The sequence below is a fragment of the Protobothrops mucrosquamatus genome, unplaced genomic scaffold, assembly GCF_001527695.2.
Source record: "Protobothrops mucrosquamatus isolate PMUCROS unplaced genomic scaffold, P.Mucros_1.0 scaffold1102, whole genome shotgun sequence".
Lineage (NCBI taxonomy): Eukaryota > Metazoa > Chordata > Lepidosauria > Squamata > Viperidae > Protobothrops > Protobothrops mucrosquamatus.
Genome location: NW_015387323.1, coordinates 235,776 through 241,520, shown reverse-complemented (window position 1 = coordinate 241,520; position 5,745 = coordinate 235,776). Strand labels below are relative to the sequence as shown.

General features: G+C 37.2%; 1 pseudogene; it reads left to right on the top strand.

The window, feature by feature from the left end:
- LOC107291274 overlaps positions 1–5,745 on the top strand; it is a 26,306-nt pseudogene that overhangs the window by 3,710 nt on the left and 16,851 nt on the right.

Below are 5,745 nucleotides of genomic sequence, written 5' to 3'. Positions count from 1 at the left end.
CTTGTCAGGCCGGTATCCCAGGGGTTTCCACCCCGCATTAGTTTGAACTTGGCCACCCATGCTCAAAAGGTGCTTCCTTCTTATTTTCCGGTCCCCAGTATTTGCTTACCCTCAAGCGCATGCACTTACAGTAGGAGGTGGCTATGGACTACCTTCTGGTGCCAACAGGTGTAGTGTGAATTTTCCACCTGTTTCCTCTCTTTATGTTTTTTGTATGAACTCTCAAGGATAGGTGGTCTCCTGCCATAGGATAATGCCGAAAAATCCCCAATTCTTCCATCTGACCTAGTAATAGAGAGCTATAGACATAACTAGTAAGAGGCATATTTACTCCATTTATTTACTTTCCAACATTTTGGGTGAATTGGTGTGTGTGGTCAAACCCCGCCCCAGGTGTGTTGCCTTGGACTTGCCTTAACATGCTGTCCTTTCTTCACTCCATTGAGTTGCCTTAATTTGTTCCCTTTGTAATTGTTTAAACCTGTTTTAGTCCATTCCCCAACTGTTTCAAACATACATGTAAATCCTAGATTCTTCCATCTTGCCAATAAATAGTTAATATTATATAAATAGATGTAGATATGCCTAATAAGAGGCACATCTCTTCCATTCATTTACTTCCCAGTGTTTTGGGAGAAAATTTGTATATGGCTCAGAGGCCTCAAGTCAGTTGATGGTATTTGCTTCAACATGTCTTTTTTCCACCTTCTTTAACTATTTGTCTTAATTTGCTACCACTTTTAATTCTTTGAACCTCAGTTTTCAGTGTTTATCAGCAAAGACTAGCCCCTTCCTGTTGTATGCTCCCCCAATAGAAGTGCTGTATTTCTTTCCAGTACCTTTTCTTTCTGATCAGAAATTTCTCTGCAGAAGACAACCAAGGCCTTCTATTTTTCAGATAGGCCACCACTCAGTTTCAAACCACTTCTAAATAATTCTCCTTTAAACTGTTGTTAGAAGTAAGTCTTCATCCTGGTTCATCCAAGCCGGGAATAAATAAGCAAACATGGCGACTGCTTTGGGAAGAAGGTTACAGTTTATTGCAGAAGACAGATGGTCCTTGCAAGAAGCAGCAGAGGAGAAGAAAAAGAGAGAGCACATGGGTAGACGGGCTTTTATACCCCCCTCCAGCCCTGCTTGGAGTAGTTTCCTGTTCCTGTGGCATGAACTTTGAGGCTATTTCTGAGTGTTTTTCTAGGCTTTGATATCTGTGGTTTAATCCCATTATCATATCCTGCTTCCCAGGAGATGGGGCTAATGACTCTTAAGAGCTTGGGTGGGGTCTCTTTGCCTTCTTGATTGCTCTGGCTTCAACTTTCTGATGGTTCCACATCTGCATTTGTATAAGACTAGCTACTGCTTTGGGCAAAGAGATGAGGCCAGGTTTGGTTTCTGCTTTTCAAAAAATGCTTTTTAAAAAATCCTTTTGGTGAACAATATCTTTCTTTCTGCCTTTTTAATATTTCCTTCTCTGGGTTAACTTCCCACACTGTCTTCTTAAGTTTCATACACTACACCTTAACTTCATCTGCAGCTTTCTCTTTATCTTCCCCCCATCATAGCCTTATTCTATGCTTCAGAAATGTAAGGCACATTTCATACAGTGACTGCCTATATCTGTTGCTACTAGTTATCTTTTCTGGTCTCTCCTTTACAGAACATTTTCATACAACTCTAGTATTCTACATAGAATCTCTATTATGGCTGCAAACATAATCAACTTTTGATATATTGTTTCATGTGATTTGGATTTGAATGCTAATTGATGTACTTAAATAATGTTATAAGTACTTTTTTCTTCTGCTATTTTTTTTCATTTCCAACTCAATTGTATTCATAATTTGTCCATACTTGCATACAGTGCTTAAAATTACTTAGGTCAGATGAAGAAAAGTTTGAGCTTTCTCCCAATCCAAAAATTCAATATGGCTGACATTTTCAAAAAATATTTTTATTAAAGAAGCTTTTATAAGGTAAAAACAATTCAAATTTAAAGAGAAATTAAGGTAAAAGAAAAGTGATAAATAAATAGCAAAGAAAAAAATGAAGGAAAGAAAAGGTTATAAAAATGGTTTCTGATCTTTACAGCAGTTATATTTGTATTTATACTTTATCCTCTCTAAGGGTCATGCTGCTATCTGGTTTAAGGTATTTTATTTTTTTATAATGAGCTCTTCTTCCAGTTTAAATCAGTTTTCCTGTGGAATCACTAAATTATCTCTATTGGTTTTTGAATTTAACTCTTACAGTTGCCTGTCATAAGAATCATTTTTTAATTAAAATTCCCTGATCTTTATTTTGTTTTTTTAGCAGAGTCATACTCAGAATCCTCTACAGGTCGGGACTGAAATCCAGTCAAGATTTTTTGCTGCTCAGGGCTGTAGTCAAAGTCCTTTCCAGGTGAGCAATTTAGGCAATAAAGGAAAATCAAGTGATTCTTCGGAAAACAATTGCTAGAAGCAACTGTGTCTCACTATTGCAGATTAGATTTTATGTATATCAAAAGTAATCGTACCCTTTACAAGACTTTTATTGAAAGTTATTGCTGTTGCTATAAATTAGTTTTATAATAATTTAGTTATTATTTGAAGTCACTTTCATTTTGATACCATTGGCTCTGAAATAATGATTTGGCCAAGACTAATAAAATTTGTGAGAGTCATTTTAGTGTAGTGGTTAAAACATCAGGCTAGAAACTAGGAGCTGTGAATCCTAGTCCTTCCTTAGGCACAAAGCCAGCTGAATAATCTTGGCCTAGTCATTTCTCGCAGCCCTAGGAAAGAGGTAGTGACAGACCACTTCTAAAAACCTTGCCAAAAAAACTGCAGAGACTAATTCAGATAGTCAGGATTGGACAGGATTGAACAGAAAAAAAAGTTTGTACCATCGTTTTGGATTTGTTCTGCTTTTTAAAGTAAAGATTAAATTATTCAATGGGGCTTAACTCCCAGTATAACTGCACCCTAAGATTTCCTCATGATTATTTAAAAATAAAGCCAATCTGAATAAAAATGTTATTGTATTTCTGGAAAATGCAAAATGTTTGATGCTGACAAATATCTGAGTGTTACTCAGCCCTAGGAAAAAATGCCTCCGTGTACTTACTATCCAAACTTGGTTTGAGGTGATGTATCCAAAAACACAATACATCTGGAATAGCTTCATCACATAAGTCTTTCAGTCAGTTGGAGCTTCATTTACCAAGCAGGCATAAACATAAACATCCATGCCTTTACTGCTTAGAGTAGATAAATAGCATGAAAAACAGGTTGCTATCTTTGACCTTGTAGCTGAGATGCCAAAATTTTTCAGGGAAAAGTCAAAGTCTATCCACCTTTTCTCTTCATTTTGTGGCTTGATTGCTTTGGATTTTTATTTGTATCCCACAAGAACAAGTAGCAGTTTTCACCCATGTTTGAGACTATGGAAAGTGCCCCCTCCCGGTTACAGCTGTAATTTTGAAAGATTTAGGATTGTTTATCTTACCATTTTGCCACCTTTTGTCATGGACACAGAAGCAAGTGAGATTGGCATAATCTATGTCAATAAATTGTTTTGCTTTTTAAAGATTATATTTAAATATATTTTTTCTTTATAAAGCACTAAAACCTACTTGTTAATAATATAGCTAACAGATCATCTTCTGAAATTGTAGGTCAAAGATTATGTAGTGTTTTATGGTCATTTTTTTTCTAAGGCATGTTACCATAGTTATATCATTTTAGTGACAAATAATATTTCTTTGCATGTATCTTGACTATATCTTGCTGAACATATTGAGATTTATTTCCAAATAAAATTAATAGGATTTGTTCAAAGTTACGAAAAAATGTCTGACCTGGACACTTACAGTGCATTCAGAAAGTATTCAGACCCCTTCACTTTTATCAATTTTGTTATGCTGCAGCCTGATTCTACAGTTGTTGAAATTTATTTTTTTTTCTCATTAAATCTACACTCAGTATCCCATAATGATAAAGTTAATACAGAATTTTAGAAATGTCTGTAAATTTATTAAAAAGAAAAAACTGCAATATCACATTGGCATAAGTATTTAGACCCTTCACTCAGTACTTTGTTGAAGTACCTTTGGCAGCAATTAGAGCCTCGAGTCTTTTTGAGTATGATGTGACAAGCTTTGCACATCTGGATTGGGGGATTTTCTGCCATTCTTCCTTGCAAATCCTCTCAAGCTCAGTCAGGTTGGATGGCGACCCTCGGCGGGCAGCCATTTTCAGGTCTCTCCAGAGATGGTCAATAGAGTTCAAGTCAGGGCTCTGGCTGGGCCACTCTAGGACATTCACAGAGTTGCCCCTAAGCCACTCCTGTGTTGTCTTGGTTGTGTGCTTAGGATCGTTGTCATGTTGGAAAGTGAACCTTTGGCCCAGTCTGAGGTCCTGAGTGCTGTGGAACAGGTTTTCATTGAGGATATTCCTGTACTTTGCACTATTCAGCTTTCCCTCAACCCTAATCTCCCAGTCCCTGTTGCTGAAAAACACCCCCACAGCATGATGCTGCCACCACCATGCTTCACTGTTGGGATGATATTGGGCAGGTGATGAGCGATGCCTGGTTTTCTCCAGACATAATGTTTAGAATTGAGGCCAAACAGTTCAATCTTCGTTCCATCAGATCAGAAAATCTTGTTCCTCATAGTCTGAGTGTACTTCAGTTGCTTTTTTGCAAATTTGGGCTTTCATGTGTTTTGCACTGAGGAGAGGCTTCCATCTAGCCACTCTGCCATAAAACCCAGATCGGTGGAGGGCTGCAGTGATGGTTGTCCTTCTGGAACTCTGTCCCATCTCCACACAGGATCTCTGGAGCTCAGTCAGAGTGACCATCGGGTTCTTGGTCACCTCTCTTACTAAGGCCCTTCTCCCCTGATTGCTCAGTTTGACCAGGCGACCAGCTCTTGGAAGAGTCCTGGTTGTGCCAAACTTTTTCCATTTGAGAATTATGGAGGCCACTGTGCTTGTAGGAACCTTCAGTGCAGCAGAAATTTTATTATAGAGTTCCCCTGATCTGTGCCTTGCAATAATCCTGTCTCTGAGCTCTACAGGCAATTCCTTTGACCTCATGGCTTTTGCTCTGCTACAGTATGCATTGTCAGCTGTAAGGCCTTCTATAGAGAGGTGTGTGCCTTTCCAAATCATGTCCAGTCAATTTAATTTACCACAGGCGGACTCCAATCAAGGTGTAGAAACATGTCAGCAACAATTAAGAGAAATGGGGAGCACCTGAGCTAAGTTTCAAGTGTTGTTGCAAAGCATCTGAATACTTATGCCAATGTGATATTTCAGGTTTTTTTTCTTTTTAATAAAAATTTACAGACGTTTCTAAAATTCTGTATCCACTTTCTCATTATGGGGTACTAAGTGTAGATTAATGAGAAAAAAATGAATTTCATCAATTATAGAATCAAAAGTGAAGGGAGTCTGAAAACTTTCTTTTTTTTTTTTGTAAAAAAGTTTTATTGGTTTTTTCCATTTTTATAAAAGCTTAGGACACAACGTGGTGGCCAGGCTGACAAATCAATTGAAGACAAAATTTATTTATTTATTTATTTATTTTATTAAATTTATATCCCGCCCTTCTCCTTGCGGACTCAGGGCGGCTAACAATCGAGTAAAAAATACACAAATACATTACAAGATTAAAATTAATTAAAAAGGAAATATTTAACTGTGATCTAATTAAAATATAATTAAAACCCCCTCTAAAAATTCCCCTAGGCCAGTCCTGCAA